This window comes from Protopterus annectens, chromosome 6.part0 (genome assembly GCF_019279795.1).
Source record: "Protopterus annectens isolate FY-2018-M chromosome 6.part0, PAN1.0, whole genome shotgun sequence".
NCBI classification, from domain to species: Eukaryota; Metazoa; Chordata; order Ceratodontiformes; family Protopteridae; genus Protopterus; species Protopterus annectens.
In genome coordinates this window covers 110,320,470-110,345,865 of record NC_056737.1, presented here as the reverse complement: position 1 = coordinate 110,345,865, position 25,396 = coordinate 110,320,470, and positions in this window count along the sequence as shown.

Here is a 25,396-nt window from a genome sequence, read left to right as displayed (position 1 = left end):
CTCTTCTCAAATACTATAGAAGATGTTAAAAGCAAGGAAGGTCATGATTTTAAAGTTAGATTCCCTATAACTTATTCAAGTGACATCAGAAGGTTCTGTAATATTTTTGAGAAGAATTGGAATGTTTTATTGTCGGATCCTGACTTGAGAGAATTGTTAGAAGATAGACCCAGCTTTTCTTTTAGAAATAAGAGGTCCTTAAAAAGGCAACTCTGTTATAAATCTAGAAACAATGAAAGAATGATCCTATCTGATAGGCAGGGGACTTTTCCTTGCAGAAATTGTGCAGCATGTGACTATTTATATAATAAATCTACATATAAACATCCTATACTAGGATTTATAATTGATATAGATTTTTATGCTGACTGCAGAACACAAAATTTGGTTTATTTCAGCTTCTGCACTGTCTGTCATGCCTTTTATAGGCAAAACCAATAGGTGTCTAAAGGAACATATCCTTGAACACCTTAGAGATATAAGAAATAAAAAAGACACAAGTGCTTTAGCAAAACATGTGGAAGAAGAAGATAGGAAACATATTTTTAATTTCATGGTTTTAGAAATAATAAATAAAAGTAAAAGGGGAGGTGATATAAGGAATAAGGTAGAGGAAGCCGAACAAAGATGGATTTTACTACTTCAGGCAGATAGGTCTCCTGGATTGAACAATGCTGTTTCCTTGAAACCTTTTAAAATCCAGACCACTAAAACATTAAGTAATATGGATTATTACATAAAATGTGTCTGTTATATGTATATTTTATTTCATCTTATGCAGAATATAAGGCAAATTAATGTACTGATGTATGCAATTTTAATTAGTCTATGTCATAGTTATATATGTGTTTTCATTGGTTGAACCATATTTTAAATACCAATGTTTTAACTGTTTTTATGAGTCTCAAGAAGCGATCAGCTGACTTAGATCGCGAAAGCGCTTACTCTTGTTTAATAAAGTGGTGTGAAACTGCAAGTGAACCGTTTCCTACCTTGACTACTACATCTCAGTTACAACTTTTGGTTTTATAAAGGGCACTACTGTGAAGCTGCAAGTGATTTATTTCCTGATGTGGATTATTCCATTTTTATCTTCAGCTGTGGTCTAATCATTAGTCTTTTCATTTTTTTCAAGTATCAGAGAATGTTTGCATGATGTATAGAAGAGGATAGAATAATGGGGGGGTGGGAGCATGGGCAGCATGGAATGTGCGAGGTCCGAAACACAGCCGTGTACACATACTATCCCAGGCTGCAAACACAAGAATGGGTGGCTACAAATCTGCTCGGAAACCACAATAGGGATAATGTCCTAACTTATGACCCCTGCCTCTGGGTAACTTGTGTGAATTTGTACAGCTGTGAGGTATGGCCACAGCAAGATAAGGCCATACTGTCACGTCGATGGATGTACAAGTATGGGATCCTCTGCCACCACTGTACCAAGCTGCTGAACCAGTTACACAGACCCAGCAGCAAGTGTCTTTAGTTCCCCCTCCAGAATGGCAGTACTTTGCAGGAATATGTAGGCATTTGACCACAATACTGGACACAGCTGTATTAACCCTGTGTTCCCCAGGACATCACTGTGAGCACAAATGTCTACCTGACAGTACTTGATGACATAAAACATCACAGTGTATAACAACACACATGTCTGAATATCTCTGCGAACACCCGGACCATGTAGCAGAAGCAGCACAAACACAATTACTTACAGTACCCACTATCCCTTGTCCAGTTTGACCCCATATTGTCAACTGATCTACAGATATCCTGCAGAAACAGTTTGCTAGTTGTAGGTGTGGAACACAAAAGTCTGCACTGGAGTACAGTCTACCTGGAATGGATCCACACATTCAATACAGAAGAGCATACTGGGCATGCTCCCACACTTAGAGCAAAGAAGGCAATATCAGACAACAAAATACTGAAAGGTCATACTGCACATGCTCACACACTTAAAGAAATGAAGCCCATGTCTGGCAACAACAGTGGACCATACATATCTGACAGTTGCAGATGTTAGTGCATGCACTCCTCAATATGCACCAGTCATGCTTTGCATTTACATTGGATAGGAATACACACACATATATCTAAGGACAACACACTATAATATGCCAAAAGTACACATACATAGATGTATGGAAGAGAGTGACAGTGACAAAGAGCCTTCCATCATGAGGTCTGTCCCACTCAGCACAAAGCTAAATGGCTTCAACCACATGATGTGTAAATGTCACTCACCATAGACATTTGCCTCTGGAATCCCTCAGCATTACAGACTCTGTGGTGCTAGTGTTAACTGTGCAACATGACTGTACAAGGCAGTAGTCATCTAGCAGTTGTATGCACGTACCTGTGGAATATAAACCTGTGTGTGCCTGAGTGTGGTGTGTCTACCTCTAGATGAATAGGTTATGGCCCATGCACACACACCGGCCTCCCCATTGCCCTGCTATGGCAAGCCTGCTGATGTCAGTCACTTTGAAATACACCTTTGGGAAATAGATAGCCCAGTAATCTCTGTGGCATGTCCTATAACAGCATAATGCTGTAGTGTGATATAGTAGTTCAGTAGGGGTTTTATTTCCAGACAAAGCAAGTGTGGATGTATGTCTGTGTAGGGAGCAATGCTTTTGAGGCCATTCACAGTCACTACAACCTCCATTGCCCTACTTTGGCAAGCCTGCTGATGTCATTCACTTTGAAATACACCTTTGGGGAAAGAGTAGTCCAGTCATCTCTGTGGCATGTCCAATAACAGTGTAATGCTTTTGTGTGATAAACTAGTTAGATAGGAGTTCTAATCCCAGACATAGCAACTGTGTGTTTGTCTGTGTAGGGAGCAATGCTTTTTTAAACTAGTCACAATCACTACAATTTCAAATGCCCTACTTTGGCATGCCTGCTGATGTCATTCACCTTGAAATGCACCTTTGAGGAAGGTTTAGCCCAGTAATCTCCATGGTGTATCCTATAACAGTGTAATACTGTAGTGTGATATAGTAGTTTGGTAGAGGTTCTATTCCCAGACATGGCAAGTGTGTGTGTGTTTGTTTGTCTGTGTAGAGAACAAAGCTTTTGAGGCCATTCACAGTCAATACAACCTCCATTTCCCTTCTTTGGCAAGCCTGCTGATGTCATTCATTTTGAAATACACTCTTGAGGAAGGAGTAGTCCAGTAATCTTCATGGTGTTTCCTATAACAGCGTATAGCTGTAGTGTGATATAGTAGTTCGGTAGGAGTTCTATTTCCAGACATGGCAAGTGTGGATGTTTATTTGTCTGTGTAGGGAGCAATGCTTTTGAGGCCATTCACAGTTACTACAATCCCATTGCCCTTCTTTGGCAAGCCTGCTGATGTCATTCCCATTGAAATGCACCTTTACGGAAGAAGTAGTCCAGTAATCTCCATGGCATGTCCTATAACTGCATAATACTATAGTGTGATAAACTAGTTAGGCAGGAGTTTTATTCTCATACATGGCAAGTGTGGATGTTTGTGTGTTAGTTTGTCTGTGTAGGGAGCAATGCTTTTGAGGCCATTCACAGTCACTACAGCCTCCAGTGCCCTACTTTGGCAGGCCTGCTGATGTCATTCACTTTGAAATACACCTTTGGGGAAAGAGCCATATAGTAATCTCTGTGGTACATCCTATAACTGCGTAATGCTATAGTGTGATCAACTACTTAGGAATTCTAATCACAGACATTGCAACTGTGTGTCTGTGTTTGTCATTCGTATCCTGTGTGGAGGTGGCTGTGAGTGTATAACAACTAGACTCATTGTTTAGCGGGTTTTGCAAAATTCTTATATGGTGGGCCTATTATATGTCACAATGTCCACCTTACAAGGATAACAGATGTCAAATAGCCAAGAGGCTGGGGTGCCAATCCATACCCCTACATGTGACATCAAGGCCTGGAGAACAAATTAAGCACCCCTTGTATTACCCAGAGAATACTCTCAACCCATGTCTCATACATAAACACACTTTCCTAGGCAACAACCGCTTTGTTGGTAGTACCCTGCATATTTCCAACAGATAGTAACCATGGTTTGATTTCAGTGGACTACAGAGGGCATGGCACCCTGTCCCATCACTACAATAGGCACATAATTGCAGACAGTGCACCTTCACTATGTTCCCCACTGGACGCCTGCAACAACTGTGGTACCATCAAATGTGACCCACAAAGGACATACCATGCCTTAAACACATGCTCTGTATGGACAGATGCCACTGACACCAGGGATTACCTGCATCATTCTGTCAGTTTAGGTGCAGGGTCAACCTGGTGTCCATTACCAGTTCCCACCACAGAGGCCAGGACTGGCACATCTGATGATAACAATCTTTTTACACAACATGGGCCAGACACCCCAGGTACAGTTCCACATGTCACTGAACATGCATGTGGGACATGTGCACATCCCAGACACCGTCCATGTCATGGAGTATAGAACACATGCATGGCAGGCATTGTACAGTACTGGCCGCACACAATAGTAACCCAGGTGACTGGATGGTGAATACAATACCCACCTGTGCGGGCCAATCCAGACACTACACCCCTGAGCCACACTGCAGACCATTGTCATGTGGCCTAATGGCAAGGTATACCCTTTACCTAGCCTTGTTCAGCCTTCTGGCACAGTTAACCACTACACATCTGTGAAGTAATGAACTTATGCATGTCAGTACTGGCACCTTGCATCTGTGTGTGTGGAGTATGATGTTTTCAACCACATTCACACTCACTACAACTCCCATTGGCCTACTGAAGCATGCTGTCTGATGTCAGACACCTTCACATACCCTTTGCCCATATATCATCCGGATAACCCCTGTGGTGCATGTGATACCTGTGCATTACTGTATTGTGGCAAACTAGCTAGTTAGGGAGTCTATTCCTGGCCCTGCCAACTGTGTCAATGTGTGTGAGTACTTGAGAGAGTGTGGCTGTGTTGACGTTGACACCTGTTCATGTGGACAGGCACGTGTACTACACCTACCCTATCACTCCTATATCACTGTTGCAGATGTCACTCACCATCAGATATACCTTTGGACAGCTCCCCAACATGTAAGCTATGTGGTGCATGCTATAACTGCATAGACATGTGATAGCAGTACATAGTCTCTCAGGGGTTTGAAACCCTGTACTGGTAGGTGTATGACACAAACATGCTTAGGTTTTACTCTCCCACCCCCTCCCTGACTTACTTTGTCTCTGTCTGTCTCTCGCACTCCCTCTCTGGTGGATGTGGAGCAGTACACCTGCTTTGCTTAGGCAGCAGCTTGTGTTTTGTGATGCTCATGATCAGCTGATGAACTCTGCATGAATTGCAGTCCCCCTCTAGCTGATTGCATGTGGAACAGCTGTGGTAACATTCCCATAGCCAATTGCATGGAAACACACTCCAATATCTAGGAACATCATGTGGGTGTTGGGCCTTTTCATTCACTGTGAGCAGGACCTCAATTTGGTGTTTGGCAAACAGCATCACAGATGTTATCGGGATTTACTTCTAACAACATACACTGTGGAAACAGGCCAACAGACAGGAGGGGGATGTGCCAGACATGACTACAGAATGTAAGTGTTGCTCTTCTACATTTGAAGTAATGTCGGTTTAACAGGGTGTGTGTGGATATGGCTGGTCTACATTATTTAATACCTGTCATGACAGTAATATGTGTTTGAGGAAACTCCCACTTGTAGGGTTATCTGCAGACTGGGCAGTGTGTGGAGCCTTATGTTTCTTGTGTTACTCACAGAATACCTCTTAGAACTGCAGAAGCATAGTCTGAGGATTGCAGTCAGTACATGGTGACAGCCATGAGAGTTACTGACTTCATATCCCTCATAGGACATATGTCACAACAAAGCCTGGTACGACGGTAAATGTATGAGGTTATCACAGCAACATGCCAATATTGGCCCAGTGTTTGTGGATTCAGCCAAAAGTCTGTCAACCTTTGTACATATGTCATGCAGTAAGAGGTGCATATGTTCTGTACACCATTATTTATTGACATCATACCTGATAACAAGCCAGTCAGATATCAGACTGCTAGACATATGTATAGTAGGGGTTATTTCTGAGGACATAACCTGGACATTCTGTGGTTGTGTGTACAGTACTGGGGTCTGTGTACTTATGGTTACTGTTGACAGTATGTGTATTGCGCATACGTACCTTGGGCTGTGCACAGACTGTGGTAGATACCATTGTTCTTGGTCCTGTTCTATTTGATGTTACATGCTGCTCCAGTGTATGATACCCTATCAGCTCACATGTCTCTAGGGCCAGACACACAAGTGCCCCACACCACAAACAGGCATTGGACCACACTGTGTCATGACCCAGTGTATGTATGGTTAGTGTGTGAGTGGCACATATGAGGATGGTGTTTATCAGACAGTCCATATAGTGTTATATTAAGCTTGCGTACCATGTGTGGCTGTGGGTGTGTTCACATTGGTTGTGGGTAAGCACTTTCGCACATGCATCTATTACTCTGTGCTGTGACATGCGTGTAGAGCCTGCTATATTTGCAGGTACATGTGTATTCCCCCATAGAAAATGTAGTCCAGTGTTGTGGCAGTCTGCCTGTAGTTTGCACAGTGCTTTGTGACATACCTAGCAGATTAATGTAATTACCCAGTGTGCTATGTCCAGTTATTTGCAAGACATACTGCTACCAGGCCACCATAACTGTTGTGTGTTTCTGACTGTGATGCTCGTACCCTGGCCTAGCAATCAAGGATCCTCAATCCTCACCACTAACACCAGTGAGGGGTGTCTCATATAGGAGGAAAGAATAACAAATACACACAGTAAAGTGCAATGTCCCTTAAGAGCACACAGAGATCACAGTCAGTCCGGGGCTGGTCGCTCCCTTGCTCTCCAGATTCCCAGTAAAACTCCCCACTGGCACAGCTATAGGGTCCAGATCTCAGCCTAGTGGGCAAGCTAAAACCTCCAGTACCCTCTCTGTCCAACAAGTGCTTCATGTCCCTGCCCAAGTAGCTGACACACACACACACACACACACACACACACACACACACACACACACACACACACACACTTTGAGAAGAGTTTATACAACTACACAGACACTCCTGGGGAAGGCTGAAACAGGTTCTCCAGCTGTGCCCCTTTTTCCCAGACTTAATGGTAGTACCAGCTGCCACCACCCACTAATATTTATCAGCTACACAAAGACCCTTAAAAGGGTGTCCAATTATTACTGTGCAATATTATTATCCAGTTGGTAGTATAGCCCAGGGCTAAAGCTATTAGAGTGGCTTTATACAATTTTACCAAAGGCATGCAAGTACTCTATAGAACTTAAATCTCTACAAAAACAGCCACAGTTGAAAGGGTTTTAAAAATATTTAATAACAAATAGTCAAAACACAAGACAATACTCTTTACTACACAGTGCTACTCAAGAGTTCAGAGATCACATAGAAATACTTAAAATAATTCAGTAGTACAGTTCTGACATCACAGAAAAACACTTAGTCTAATCTTTTTAGTTTCTAGCTATTTCTAAGAGAAAACACAAATCTAAGATAAACTTACATATAGAGCAAGACAGTGCTGATAAGTTGGATGGTCAAGACAAAAATGTGTAATGCTCTCTGATTCTCTCTGTTTTTAAAATCACATTCCTGGTTCACATTACATCATTCTTCACACTTCCCTGGATTCCCAGGCTGACAGAAACTACATTTACATTCTTCATCTCTGGGCAGAAACCAGAGCAATAAAGGATATTTATGCATGCAAATTCTAGCCATTAACTCTGGCCTTAAAACAATAGGCAGGATGCCTCACTCTAGACTTTCTGGATCCAAGTTTTAACATCAAAGGGTCACAACATGCTTTACTTGGTCAGTAGAGTGTACTGTTGTTACATTTTTTCCAGTTTCAAATGTAACACTATGTTTACCATTTAAGACAAAAAGCCTGTGGTTTACATTAATATTTACAGATGACAGAATTATCTCCAAAATTCTATCTGGCTAGGTTGGCAGCCTTCACCCATCTTCACCCAATATTCACACTGACAAAGCAGTGGGATTCTGTACAGATGTATGCCACTAACTACTGGGTAGTATGTGGCCATGTGACTTCTGCACCACCAGGTATTATGTGTCAGGACAGACTGGCGTGTGTGACTGCATAAACTGTGTGGGCATATATAGTCCAGTATTTACTTGAAATACCCATGTACATGGCTGTTAACATCCACATTGTGAGGCGTGGTCCACATGTCTCACATGAAGGGGATCTGTGTACACATCTGGACTGACTAGAAAGTGCCAGACTGTCCACATATATTGGTCATATCTGTGCTGTAGTTCACAGGATCATTACTGTGCTAGCAGTGGTACTGTACTATAATGTCCTTAGGATCTCTGTAAGTAGCCAATGGTGTACATGTCAAAAGCAGATGTGAGCTCCCACACAACATGTCTGTTAAGACAACCCCTGTTACAGTAGCAACAGTCTACATATATACCTGCAATACATACATGACATCCATTTGCACTAAGAGGTTGGGACTATTGGTGCTGAGGTAAGACTCCACTCCATGTTCTGGACATATGGTAAACATATATGTATATATATATATATATATATATATATATATATATATATATATATATATATATATACACATATACACACACACACACACACACACATATATATATGTATATATATATATATATATATATATATATATATATATATATATATATATCCATATATCTATGTAGATATATACACATAAACATGTCTACATATATATATATGGATATATATATATTTGTACATATATATATATATATATATATATATATATATATATATATATATATATATATATATAGACTCTGTTCTTCAGTTAGTGCTTGCTTGAATTTTATTATTTTTAGTAATTGCAGGTGTGGGGGTAGCCACATTCTTTGATTTCCTGTCCTTGCCTATTTAAGTGATACAGTTTGAAATATTTTCTGCTTAAAAACCTCAGCTTTGGCCGGCTAAGATCTAGCTGTATTCAGCTGGACGTATAAGAAAATTTAAGTACCTTTATCTGCACTTTTTTTCAAATAATACAGTATTTAAATTGATTTAACTGTGTTGCATGATTATTAACTGAACTGGAAGTTTTGACTCTGTTCTTCAGTTAGTTTTCCCATCCACCCTCCCTGTTTCTGTTTTGGTGTTAATCTTAGTGGCTTTGAAACTGCCCGCCCCTCTTGTAAATTTGTGTTTGGGTACTCCTTCTGGGCCCATCTCATTTGCTCACTCAACTGAGTGCAGTGAGATCATATTCTGATTTCAGGCACTCCTACTGTGTACAAAGAGATCATCTGGAAAAGAGAACAAAAAAAAAATTTAAGCTTGTTTCCTGCCTTTCCTGTTAAGTGGTCTAGACTGTTTGTTGGCTTCTGAGCCCCCAAGCCCTTCTGTGTTGGAGGGAAGCCTTCTAGCTTAGTTTTGTTTCTTATAACTAGCCAGTTTTCTAGTTTCAGCACTCAAATCTGTTTCTTTGAACTCAGCACTTGTTCAGAACTCATTGTAAGCACTACATAAGCTGCAAATTACGACAGCACTCAACTTTCCTCACTTGTCTAGTGGAAAGCAGTTTTTAGTACTTAATAAATAAGCACTTATCCAGGAATGTCTAAGGGTCAGCTCCCAGTGATTTCTCCTGTCTACCTGATGAATCTAGGCATCTTGGTGCAATGCAGCAATTGCCTCATGTACACAGGCAACCCTCTCCTCCTACCACCCAACACTACAACCTGTAAGAGATGCCCTTATATAGCCAAACTGGAAGCAAAGCTGTCTTCACCCAAGACTGGACTAGACAGTCAAGAGGAGAAGGTAAACACTTGCACCACACCACACTCATCACATAGTCCCTCAAAACCTACACCACCAAAACACACACATAGAAACACAAAACACAAACCTACATTCACGGAGGCTCTCAATAAAAACCTGCCCAAGCATCAGGGACATCCAAAGCATAAACGCAAGCAAACTCCACCCCCCAACACAACCCAAATGACACATAGCCCACAAACTCAGTGTGCCACTCAACCACAGCCCATAAGGCATAACAACGTACCCAACTCTCTAGTCATAGGTGACTCTATAGTCAGGCACACTGATGTTCCACTCACTAGACTAAACAAGGAGAAAGTTACTGTCAGCTGCCTGTCAGGTGCCAGGATCCGCCACATAACTCATGCACTCAGATCACTCCACAATAAGTACAAATATGACACTGTCATTGTCCATGTTGGTGTGAATGACCTGAGATGTACCTCCCTGGACTACATGAAAAGAGACATGGAGGAGCTCTCCGATCTTATATCCCAGGCAGGTATGACCCTAACCCAGAGTAGCATCCTGCCATCACCCAGAATGATACCACAGTACAAGGACAAAATGATTGACTTCAGCAATTGGCTAAGCTTCTGGTGTCATTTTAAGGGGATCCAGTATTTGTCTGCCTGGGATGACATGATCGACAGTCCACGATGTTTTGCCAGAGATGGCCTGCACCTGTCGCCCTTAGGATTCTGGATGCTGGCTAAGGCTCTTGCCACCCCTATAGTGCCTTTTTTAGGCATGGTTCAAATGACAAATTCACCACCGTAACAGGTACAAGCAAGCAAAATCTGAGGGTAATGCTACTCAATGCTAGAAGTCTAAACCTCAAAATGCACTCACTCGAGGCACTCCTTAAAACGGAGAACATTGACATCTGTGCAGTGACAGAGACCTGGTTCAAAGCTCCAGAGAGCACCCCTGCATTACCAGGCTTCAATTCATACCACACCTTTCGGCCAACTAACCCAGAAAGAAGCACTAAAGGTGGAGGCGTGTCCATATTCATTAAGGATGTCCACACTTCCAGGCTAGTTGCACAGCATAATGCATCCGAGAGTATCCAAGTGCAACTAACTCTGGGCAAGACCGCAATCCAAATTGTAGCTTGCTACAAACCCCCCACCATGCCCCAGGATTCACACTCCTCATTTCTTGATACACTGGAAAGTATTAGGGTACAACCCAACACTGTAATAATGGGCGACTTGATGTAGAAAGCAAGGTGAGCCAGTGCCAATAAGGAGATGAAGCAGACTCAGAACCCAAAATTGTAAGTACTGACCAACTCGAAAAAGCCACAATACAAACTCCAATGTGAACACTGCTTTATTGACCCAGGTTCCGTCCTTCCGAACTTCTTCAGAATACAAACTGTCTTCACATCTCATTCATTTTATACATCACCAATTATTCAATAACCACTCAATTAATAGCCTAATTTCCCGCCAAAAATTATTAAAAAGGAAATGGCATTTTATAAAAAATTCATACTATTTAAATACAACCAAATTCATTCAATATTAACACTCATACATATATATATATTCTAAAGTATTATACTAAATGTTCTTAAAAACTACTAATTATTAAGTACCTAAACAATCTATTTAGTTAAACTATGTGATACTTATTTGTGTATATACATATATGAAAAAAATGATTTGATGAATAATGTATCCAAAATGTATTGTATAATATCTGCCTATACTTATGTTTAATACTTAACTAAGAGCTATATTGTGCCAAAATATCCCTTATAAGTATACAGTATGTAACAAAATATCTAAATAATAAAATGAACATGTAAATGTGCAATTAATATATATATATAAAAAAACACAACCAGTATACCCTATATTATAGTATTGAGATATATAATATACATATTTGATTCAAATACAGTTGATGTTTATATGTTTGTAGTATGCAAATGAATATTTATTAAATTGATTATACTAACCTATTATAATATAAGTTATCCTGAACTATTAGTGTTCATGATTATGTATGTATATAAACTATGTATAACCAACTTTATAACTTAAATGATAATAATTGTGATATAATGTTTTGTATAATACCATACATCATTTATTGTATAGTCTATTCAATTTTAATAATGGCATTATGGTCATATATTCATTTATACCAGGAGGTATACATGAATTGAGCTGAATCTGCCATTTTAGTTCTTCCATATCTAAATGATACATGGTTATTCTTCCTTGTGGATCCTGTTTAATTTGATTGACCACCATAAATTTGAATTTATGATTGTTATTGTCTATAATATGTCTTGCTAGAGCATTACTATTTTTATGATGCTGAATATCTAATAAATGTTCTTTAATTCGTTCTCTAAATTTTCTTTTTGTTTTCCCACGTAAAGGCTTTACATTGTTGACACAATGCTATGTATACCACGTTGGTTGTAAAACAATTATAATGTCCATGTATCCTGATATTACATTCATTAACTCTGACATTGGTGCCTGTCTCATAAATATGACTACATGTGCTACATGTCCCACATCTATAATTCCCTTCTTTTGCTCTTTTATATATCTCGATTTTTCTTTTATTTTCTAATATATTTTAAAAGAAGGACTCTTCTTATATACAAATTTTATTGGTCCATCAAATATTTGTCTTCCTATTTTGTCATTGATAAAGAATCTAATTTCTCCTAATGATATGTTCTATATCTTTAGAACTATCATCAAATTTAATAATATATAATGGAATGTTGTTATAACCATCTTTATCCAATATATCTTCATTATCAAGTGATATTTTATTTAACGAACCTGTTTTTAATATTGCCATATAAGTTCCATTTTTTCTTTTATTTATTACTTCATTAAATATTTTAACACAGAATTGTTCAGGGTATCCCCTGTTCATAAATAATTGCATAATGTATTTCATTTCTTCGATGAAATCTACTTCTTCACTTACCATTCTGGCAGCCCTGACCATCTGCCCTTTAACTATGGCTTTTTTCTGATGGCCAGGGTGCCAGCTGTCGTAATGCAAGTACGCATTTGAAAAAGTAGGTTTCCTATGTATTTGTGTTTTTAAATTGTTTGTTTCTTTGTTATATGTTATATCTACATCCAAATAGTTAATTTTATATTCTTGGACATTATAAGTGAATTTCAAAAATTTTACTGTGGTATTAATATATTCTAGAAATTTTTCCAATGTATTTAGATCTTTATTATTATCTTTATCCCATATGATAAATATGTCATCCAAATATGTGGTATACATAATAAGGTGGTCCCGAAACTCTGTTGTGAATAGATAGTTGTGTTCCCAATAACTCATGATGAGGTTTGCATACATGGGGCACAAGGTGCCCCCATGGCTACTCCACTTATTTGTTGGAAATAACTACCTTCAAAAAAGATATAATTATTATTAAGTACTATTTCCATAAGATTTATTAATGTGTTAATTTGATCTTGTTCATAAAGATTCGTCCCATATAGTTGTTCTTCAAGCCATAAAAGACCTACATCATGAGGAATTGTGGTGAATAAGTTAACAACATCTATTGTTATAAAAACATATTCTCTTCATACAGATCTTATTAAGTCTACTCAAAAAATCCCATGAATCTTTGGTTATGTAACTGAAACATTTCATACTTTCCTTAAAAAAATGATCCAAATACATGCTTATATTGCATGTTACACTTCTCTGTCCATCTACTATGGGTCTAAATTCAAGATTATTAAGACCTTTATGTATTTTTGGTATTCCGAAGATACCACTGATAACGGGATGTTCATTTCTTAAAAATTCATATTCTTTTTCAGTGATACCCCCTTGATATAGCATATCTTCTAACATGTTATCTATTCTTTGTAAGCTATATGCACTTGAGTTCTACTGATTTCTAAATACTCATTAACATGTTAATCATATATAAACTGTAATCGGTGTAGTCCATAATGACTATACCATTACCTTTATCAGGCCTCATAATTCTGAAGTTTGGATCACTTTTTATGTCATTAAGTAGTTGTTGTTCAATTGTTGTGATATTGACATGTTTATTATGTATATATTTTTTATAATATGTTCTCAAATCATATTCACTTCTCCTTTCAAAGTACATAATTTCATCATTCATGGGTGGATTGAATAGGTTTGGTTTCGTGAACATTCCATCTACCCGATTGTGACATTCAATACTGTTGTTGAAATATGCTTTTAAATTCAATTTCCTTGCAAATAGCTTTAAGTCTAATATAGATTCTACCATATTGCCTTTAATACATGGGACAAAACTAAGTCCTTTTGAGAATAAATCAGCATGTTCTACTGTTATATGCTTGGAAGAATAATTATATATTTTATAATCTTGCTTTGTATTCATGATAATTTGTGGGTTACTTAAGAAGTGCTCATGGTTATTTGCTATTAAATCTATATTCAAATTCAACTACACCACCATTAACTGGGAAAACTACTCATGTACCAACTCTTTTGCTCAACGTTTTCTAGAATTCATAAATTCCAATGCCTTGGATCAACTTATTCACACCCCCACCAGGGGCAACAATATCCTAGACCTGGTCATTACCAACATGGGAAACCGGAGTTCCATACCAGAGGTCAATTCCTCATTGGTCAGATCCGACCACAAGCTAATCAGCCTAGACATCCACATCCCACCCCCAGCCCCAATTAGGGAAACCATTGTAAAAAACTTCTCCAAAGCCAACTTCACACTTCTTAAGACAGAAGTGGCAAACTTCATGACACCCATGCAGACGGACACTAGAGGTATGACTGCCGAATCCTACACAAATGCACTTTATAAGCACTTACACGAGTGCATGGATCATGCTATCCCTAATAGAACCAAGATGTTATCCTCCAAAAAAAGGAAGACAATCTGGTGGTCCTCTACCATAAAAAACTCTACAACAGAAGAAAGAAACTGTTGCAAAAAAGAGTAAAATCCCATGACTGGAGGAACTCCCTGGTCAACCTCAGTAAGAAGCTGAGATCCCTCATAAAATCCTCCAAAGCTAGTTATGAAAACAAAATTGCCACTGACTCTAAAGACAACCACAAAGCATTCTATAGCTATGTCAAGAATCTAAATGGGAACACTCAGATCTGCTCTGAGTTACAGCACAATGGCACTAAATATACAGAACCAACTGATATTGTCAACATCCTAGCAGATAGGTTCTGTGCTAACTTTACCCCCCTCTCACCCCCTAGAGGGCCCATCTCTATACCGGAAGAATGCAAAGTTCCTATAATCATGGCTGCACAGGTAAAAAACACACTCTCCAAAGCCAAGAACACAGCATCCATGGGACTTGACAATATCCCAGGCTGCATTCTACACGAACTATGGAATGAACTGGCACCCTACCTAATTACCATGTTCAATCATAGCCTCACCTCAGGCTTTGTGCCCACTGAATGGTGCACCGCGACGGTTATCCCACTCCACAAAGGGGGAGCCATAACGGACCTCGGGAACTGCCGCCCCATTAGCCTGACGAGCCTGGTCTGCATGGCCATGGAATGTATCATCATGGAACTCATAAACAAAGACATTGGTAATCTGCAAACTCTGGACCCTACCCAGTTTGGATTTGTAAAAAGCAGATCATGTCTCCTAAACCTGATTGACTTCATTGAAGCAGTCACCAAAGCCATAGATAAGGGTAAACTGGTTCACACAGTTTATCTAGATCTCACCAAGGCTTTCAACACCATCCCCCACTCTGGAATTATAGATAAGCTCACTAAACTAGGTATAAATCCCTATGTCACAAGATGGGTTGCCAACTGGCTCACGGACAGAACCCACACTGTGAAAGTAGCGGATTCCAAATCCAAAATCAGACCAGTGACAAGTTGAGTACCACAGGGTTCAGTCCAGGGTCCTCTCCTGTTTGGTTTGGTATCTACTTCTCTGAAGTGCAGGCCAACACAGAAGGTCTTTGGCTAACAAAGTTTGCAGATGACTGCAAACTAGGAGCCATAATCAAAACGCCTAACGATGTGGACAAACTACAAAAGGGCCTCACTGAGACAGATATCTGGTGTCAAAGCCATGGCCTGAAGCTCAATGCCAAAAAGTGTATTGTCTTCCCCTTTGGTAAAAACTCTGTACCCATGAACTACCACATAGCTGGTAGTCTACTTAATGCCAAAAATGTGATGAAACCTTGGGACACAGATGGACAGTAGTCTCTCCTTTGATAATCACATCGCCACAGTGGTCAGGAAATCTTTCTACGTGGCTCATCTCATCACAAAAGGATTCTCATCCAGAAAAGAGGTCATTGTTCCCCTCTACTCATCACTCATTAGACCCATTATAGAGTACAACTCCCCTTTTGGTATGTACCTCACAAGACATCTACAACAACTGGAAAGACCACAAAAATACCTCACAAAGAGGATTACTGGCCTCAAACAGATGTCCTATGCAAACCGTCTCAAAAAACTACAGCTTTACTCCATCGCATATCGCCTACTCAGGGGCGATCTCTGCCTAACATACAAAGCTATGTCAAACCCAGAACTGTTGGACATGCTCCACTTAAAGAAATCCCCATCACTCCGAGCTACACGCTCTAGGGACCTAAACCTTGTCACCACAATAAACAGAACATGCTGGAGGGATAGATTCCTGTCCCAGAGACTTCCCATACTCTGGAACAGACTACCTATCTATGTCAAACAGAGCTCCTCATTAGCACTCTTCAAGAAAAATCTTGATGACTGGATGGGAAATGGGAAATTCACCCTGGGGATCACTTCTGTGACTCTGCTAGACAGGGGCACAGGAAAATAATTTTCTTGGGTGGCGAAAGCCAAGGTACATTTTTTTTGGCTAGGCTTGCATGGGCCCTAGGACCGATAGCCTAGTACCTACCAATGAACCTATATATATATATATATATATATATATATATATATATATATATATATATATATATATACACACATATACAAACTCAAATGTATACATATACACAGCAATATATGTCTACACATATACAGATATATCAATATATACGCACATATAGTTATGGATATCTACATATATATTGCCATATATAGGTATATCTGATTAGATATGTATGCACATATAGTTATAGATATCTACATATATATCGACATAAATAGGTATATCTGTACACATAGGATGTACATGCATATATAGCTATATATGCATGTGTATATATATATATATATATATATATATATATATATACAGAGAGATCTAAAAATGGCCATATATATGATGCACTATACAGATGTGTAGACATACATATGTATGAATATATATGTGTATGTACATGTAGACATATATCTACATATCTATATGTATATATCCATATTCCTGTCATGTGTAAACATCACGGTTGCATATACCTTCCCAGATGTATCTCACTATATGTATCTGATATGTGTATATTTAGATATAACAACATATGTGATGCAACAGTAATATCAATAACATGTACTACACAATTGTGGAAGTCAAAGCAATTGTTCAATACTGGTCCATATGTGTAGTGACAGATATATTGGAAAAACAACAGCTGTCTTCACAGCTGTCATGGTGTAGTGGTTTATTGGTGTGACTACAGTGTACAGGGTCCTGGGTTCAAGACCTCCAACGTCTGTGTATTTTGTTGTTGGGCAGAACAAGAGCTGTTGAATACAGTGTGGTTAAGGCAGTTTTGAGCAGCTTTAAGTGCATTTGCACAGCTTTGTGAGAAGCTAAGTGGTGCTAAGCTACGGTTAAACGTATGGGCACTTACACCATGTAGGCTTCGCTTACCAGTGTGCAAATCTGTTTAGCTGTTATATTCCAGCAATGCTGACACCTGCTAAGCATGGCTCAGCCCTGGTAACCAGTGCTCACATCCCAGTCTGATAGCTTAGCAGGGTAATGACATCTGTAATTTGTTTGTGTCTTTCGGCTTTTCCCGGTTAGGGGTCGCCACAGTGGAACTCCGGTCCGCTTATGATTGGCAGTTGAGTTTTATGTACCAGCTTGCCAGGCCTGACGTATAACCTTCAATGAAGGTACGCCCATTCACACATGTCTCCAGAAGACGCTCTAGCTGAGAACATCTTTAATAAGTTTATGTAATGCCATGTACAATACATGCATCTATGTGCTGTCATTGCAGTAGCAAGGGGTGTGAATGTCATGTCTGAGATACTCAAGTATATAAGACCTGTACAGCACTGTTATCCATGTGAATGTGTTACATACAAGGGTAGTAACCCATGTTATGTGCTGTCACACTGGCATGTAGTGTATCATGGCGGTACTACTGTTGACCGTGCTTTCCCAGGCAAGAGTAGATTGCTAAATGTAGTACTAACAACAAGCACACCTGCAGGCACAGCTGGACTCTGAAACCTCACTGTCTTGTTCCTGGTGTGTGAGCTGTGTCACAGTATATATCCCCTACTGGATAATGATCTGACATATGGAAAGTAACTGTAGACTACTGTCTTTACAGCACATGTCAGTGAGGGCTTCCAACATGTAGTAATGGCATGCATATTGGTGTCAGACATCTTACTGTTGACACATTCATCCTACTGCACAGCTATTTGCCAAGATGATGTCTGTCAGTCCCTGTACAGATGTGCAGATGACAGCTATCCAGCTTGGACTGACATGTCTGCCCAGCTGTGTTATAACTGGCACATATAGGAGACACCACCCTATACGCACCACATGCCACAGGTATCTCCACTACACTACCACAGTCAATAGAACATGCTTGGGTATAGGTCTTCATCACAGACACTAACCATGTGTTGTAATACATGTTGCATACATGTCAACTGGATCACCTCAGTGGCCATTTGCAGGAGGCACCAAGAGGATTGGCTGATGCATGTCACTCTCACCCTGAGGGTCAACACAGTGGTGTCTGTTGATAGATTGCCTGCTGGCACATGACCAGGTATCATAATACCACTGTACACACATCCCCTACACTACCCATCTCTCCATGGACAATACCCAGGTAAACACCTATGACCACCTGCAGCGAAGCACCCCAGTACTGACACATGTGTACGTGTGCATTACTGAGGATAGCAGTGTCTGTGTGTTAGTACACCTGTAGTTGGGAATACCATGAGGGCCTTCACAACCACCACAACACCCATTGCCATAGTAAGATGTGGCTGCTGCTGTATCAGTCATTACATGTACCCTGTTATGCTCCTCTCCCTAATGGCTACATGAGCCTTGCAGTACCAGCATAACAGTGTTGTACAAAGTGGTTGATAGGCATGGGATACCCATTGTGTTCTGGAAAGTGTGTGTATGTGTGCATGTCTGTATATCTGTATGGTACAGCATTCCAAGTCCACATACTTCTATTACAATACGCATTGCCACACAATAGTATGGATAGTGTTGTTGCTACCCATAGTTGAGGCATGGCAATGCAACACCCTACTATGCTTGTGGCATGTGCATTAGATGCATATCCCTGTAGTACCACTGTTGGGATGTACAATGAGTTGTATCACAGTCGTGGGCAATGTGTTATGGTGGGTATGTCAGAGTGTCATCATGGGTTCCAGTGAGTACAATATCCACTGTCAGATGCGGGTGCTGTGTACACTGTCATTACACCATGGTACACCTGGTATATGTCCCATGTACCACTGTATGGTGACCACTGTCACCATCAACCATACAGGTAACTGATACCACAATCCAGCCCAGTTATGCATGTGATCTGTGTAGCCTACCTGTAACACATTGAACACACTGACAAGTTAGTTAGCACCGATAGGCCAGGTCTCTCAGATGTGTGTCTGCCTGTTATGTGTCTGTTAATGTGTATATGATGTTATGTCACACTATGTATTGTCCATATACAATCATTACATCCCCCATTACCATACTGTACATGTCTGGAGATGTTCTGCATGTAACATGTAACCTGGAACACACATCACGCTAAACGCTGTGTGATGTGTGCAATGAAAGCCACAAACTTTAGTAGCACTACATACCTAGGTAGGGGTCTAGTCCCAGTGTTGCCAAGTAAGAGTGTGCATGTATGTGGATGGATCTACATCAGGTTGTTGATTATACATGTTCCAGTGGGTCACCTGTTCATGTGGCACAGGCAATAACTGTTATACAAACCTGGGACATGTGTTCAACTTTATTCAGGATATGTCACAGCCATGGTGTCACCACAGTGCCATACTCCTTGTGGAATATGACTGCAGACCATCCTCCTGCTGACACATGTACACCTACAACACAAATGGGTAACATTATGGAGACCGCAGTCACTCAGTGTTACTAACAGCTATAATGCATAATGGCTGGACAGATACACTACCTGACATGTATGCATTAAACATTACTCCTGACAACATGTTACACAGCAGTACATTGGTACACTGTAGTACAGTCACCATGTGCATCAGAACCATATTAGCCTGTCCCTGCATCAATGTTTTGGATGACAGGGATGTGGCACAGGTATCATCATATGCACAGGGTGTGTTGTTGGTTTGCCAGAGACTGAGGGTGGGCCATACATTTGACATCAAGTGTGTGGGGGAGGTGTGTAATTAGTTGAAATGGGCATGGTGATGTGATGTGTGTAGGTATGGGATTGCCCTAGGTGTGTTTGTATAGTGTGTGGGTATTCATGCACACAGTTCTGCCATGTGGCTGCCCTATACAGGTGTTTCTTGGACAGCTGCAGACCATACTTGACAGGGTGTGCAGTTCACCGCCTCTGGCCACAGGCACATGGAGTGTGCCTGCCAGGGGTTCCATGGGCATGTTCAGGTACAGGCCTCGATGTGCTACTCTCCCCTGATGAGGACAGATGTCTGCTGGAACCAGGTCCCCCCTGGGACTGCCAGGGCCATGTGCACATAGCCTGCTGTGGTGTGGTGTGAAAAGCACCCCCTTGCAGTGCTAGGGTTGATACTGCCACTACGGGAGTGCCATGATGTCCTAGCACATCCACGTAGACCACCAACTGTTGGTGTTGCTGGCCTACATCCACACGTCCGTCACAGCACTCCCACCATATGTTCGAGCACAGACAAACCATGGTCAATGAGGCCCACCATCTCACCCAACCATCTATCCATGACCTCGATATAATCACAGAGGGCACCAGAAAGTTCATGGAAGTTGTCACTTGCAGATGAGAGAGCAGCCCTCTGCAGCCTCAGGGTCTGTCTGGTGTACACTTCCATATGTGCCTGCAACCCCATGACAGTCTGTAACATGCACCTGGTGGCACCAGTTGTGGCACTTCTGCCAGACGCATGATGACCAGCAGTCATACCACGAGCACCCCGGTACATCTACCTATGTGGTGCCCTGCTGGACATCTGGCTATGCCTGCTGTTACCAGACACAGTAGACATATATATCACACTCTCGTGTGCACTGCCACCAAATGCCAACTGTCCCTTTGCTATGGCCACTGGTGATGGGGTATGTATAGGCACTGTAACTGTGTGCGGGATTGGGATGGCTAAGAGGGGGATGTCAAATGATGGCGCAGTTTTGGCCTCTGACAACCCCGCCTGTGCCTCAACAGTACTATCATCATCTTCAGTGTCTGTATGGACACCATCAGATTGCATGCAGGAGGAATGCTGACCTACCTCATCACCTGTGGGGGAAAATAAGAAACATACTTTAAGACCTGTACATCATTGCATAACAGTACACACATGCACACACACGCACACACACACACACACACACACACACACACACACACACACACACACACACACACACACACACTGACATTCCACCTTAATACCTACCTGTGCAAAGAAAATGGACTGAGTACTGAGTTCACTCTGACAACGACACAAAGTACCAAAATTGTAGAAAAAATAATACCTACCTGTCCCTGATTTTACAGATAGTCCCACATTTATTCACATAAGTTCCCCATCCTGCATCACACTTGGTAACATACACTCATGAATACCAATCATTAACGTATCATTCCTCTAAATGCCTAGACGAGGGATCACAACACAAGACCTGTTACTCCATTACCTCCTTGACTTGAGTGGAGTAGGTTTTACATGGCCTCACTGCTATCATCCAGTGTTCACCCTGGGTATCTCCAGACATGAGCATGGCCCCTATATGTTAGGGGCTACTACGTTCACTCCATAATGTCACACACTGGAGTGTCATATGTAACTATTGCTCAGTACATGCCAAATATGCTGTTCAATCAATTTATCATGTGGGCAACAGTAATATATGGATACACTCCCTGGTGTTGCCTAGTAATTCCCCAATGCATCTGTAGTGCTGCATATGTGGATAGCCATTCACCATTCTGCTGATTGCAATATTAAGGGTATACCTGGTGTCTACTTTCCTTCCCTATGCATGCTCCATGCCACAGACCTTATTATACTATCAGCTGTCCTGTGATTACATATCAGACAAGTATTCCTGGTGTCTCATGTGTCATTCCATGTCCATGTACTGCATGAACCCAAAGGGAAGTACTGACGTTTGAACAACCTCAAAATCACATGTGTGCAGACAGCCACACAAACACACACCATGCACACACACACATCCTACATGCATCAACCCCCCTCCACTCCACAAGATTGCACTTACAGACTAAATAACCCCCCCCCACACACACACACACATAAACACCTACAGGGGAGGTAGCACAAAGATAGTACACACAGTCCTCCCATCACCCATCTGTCAACATGCATAACATATGGTACTCAACAGCATGCAGTGCAGCTATAGTCAATCCATGCTAGCAACAGTATACATGTGTGTGATGCATAGGCTGTGTTAGTAGGTGATGCCCCTTCCCCTAGAAAACACTGCACCAATGTACACAGTATTGCTGTGCACCTGTTCTGCACCCTGCCATGTACTGTGCACCAAACCTCACAGGTGTACAAACCATTGCTGAATGCATATTACTGTGTCATTTATGTCTGTTCTAATGCTCACAGCCCCTATGTGTTTGAGCAACACATACCTGTGATAATATGTGGACAGATGTCATTTATGAATGCCTGATGTCTGGTTTACAGATCTCAACATCAGCAGTGCATGTATGACCAATACGAGCCTATTACACTGACAACTGTCAGACCTTACCGTGGCTACGGGGTGTGCACACACCCTTATTGATATGATGCACTCTTCCTTGATCTGCCATGGGACCACATCACCGTATATATTAACAGTACATGAGCTTGATTGTGACATATATCCTGTACATTCACATGCAGTGTCTAAAAAATGTGTTAGGTGTGCAGATGCTGACCGGGATGCATACACTCCATGGGTGCATATTTGTGCACGCCCTTATCATGATGGTTTTTTGCACCTATTGTTATGTGTACTACAGCAGTCACTATTCCTGGCAGGGGTATACTAGCATGAGCCATCTACATTTGACAGTGTATTCTCAGTCTGCCCTACACATGTCCCCCAACTCTGAATGATTGCAAGGTCTACTCATGTGCATATCTCTTGGAGTTCACACACTGCCATCACTATTGCTGTGGAGTTAGTATTACATCTGCCACAGTTCCTGAACCTGACTGTGTGCAGATACAGCCATTCTTAGCATCCTTAGGATCCCTGCTGCAGTGCACTGGTGTGTCATGATGACACACCCTCCCCACCTCCAGCCTTTTTGCAGATGCATGACATGTTTGTCAGTTTGCAGTGTCCCAAACACTGAACACCACGTGTAACAGCCTAGTCCCAGCTAATAATGTGGACCACAGTATTATATTATGTCATAGTGTAGATCTGTAACAGTTGCCATTGTAATACTAGTATATATATTGTTGTAAGGTTGATATTTCACACATGTCCCTACTGTAGGCCATGTGTCCCACCATTATGTTCATCCTTGTGGACACATTTTGCAATGACAGGATGTTAGGTATCTTGCAGGTGTCTGACACACCCTTCAGATACTCCATCATGGTTACCGCTGTGATGCAGTGCATTTAACAGCAACAATACGTGAACATGTATGGCATGCATTATGAGCAGGTGTTTTAGATGTGTGCATGGAATATCCCCTAGCCATTACATGCCCGGTGTAGTGGCAAGCATGAACATAAACCATACTCACCAGCTACAGGCTGCTGCCTTGGTGGTATACCAGTGGGACATACATAAGAGTGTGAGAGATGTGATGTCAGTGGCCACAGCTGTGGCATTGCTACAGGGTGGGTGCAGCATTATAGTACATCAACAGTACAAGTCCACAATGCTACCGCTTATGCACATCTGTTTATTACTACTACACAGCAACAGACTATATATATGACATCTCACATATGCATGATCTACCTGTACAAATGCAGATGCATATGCAACAGTGGTCTACTGATGTGCCCTGTGGCCTTACCTGCACACTCCTCTGCCGGTGTGTGGGTAGCACCCACCTCCACAATGATCTCTGCCAGTTGTTGGGTGTGTGGGCGGGCAGGTGCTATGAGGCTGGTGAGGAGCTCCTCAACACATGTCGGGGATGTATGGCCTAAACCTCCATTGTTGCAAGTTGATCCCCGGACTGCAGCAGCATGCCAACAGGCATTGCAAAGCAGGTCAGTACAATGATGCCAGACCTACTCATAACTGCGGTTATGCAGGCTGACATCATTGATCCTGTGGACTAGATTTTTCCACAGGGCGGTCCACTACTGCTGCTCATGGGCGTTCCTGCTGAACAGAACTGGATAATGCTGTATAAGGTGGTACAAAATGACCTCATTTTCCACTGCTTAATACCCTGGTAAATGACCATGGGACATGTTGCCTGAAAGATATAAAGATTGAAACAGGTCTGAGCAACGCATACAGCAAGATTACCATAGTTCTTAATATACATCTCTGTCACCCCCCCCCCACCATATCAGTGACAACAAACTGTTCATACAACTCAATAGGTATGGCTACAGCTTACCTACCATTGGGTCATATATTGTATTGTACCACACTTTGTGCTATGTGTTTGTAGCCATGTTCCCTGTGTAGACACAATCAGAGCTGGCCTGTTATGGACTATTTCACCTGCATTTCACCTGGTATGCTTACTATGTGATTGCTGCACATCTGTCATTCTGTGTTATTGGGGATATCTATGCATGCTGTTGGACATGTTCCGGGATTGTGTGGACTATTACTACCCACATATGTTCTATAACAGTGACACAATAGCATGTTTAGGAAAAATGTGTCAGCAGAACCCCCTTTCCCACCTCATCTGGCCATATTACCAGGCCACATCACATGTGGGACCCACCCTGGGGCCTCCTCATCTACTGGTCCAGAACTACCTTTAGGTGGAACCACCTCAGGGGATATTGTCCCCCCCCCGGGTGCACACACAGACATGATCCTGTCAC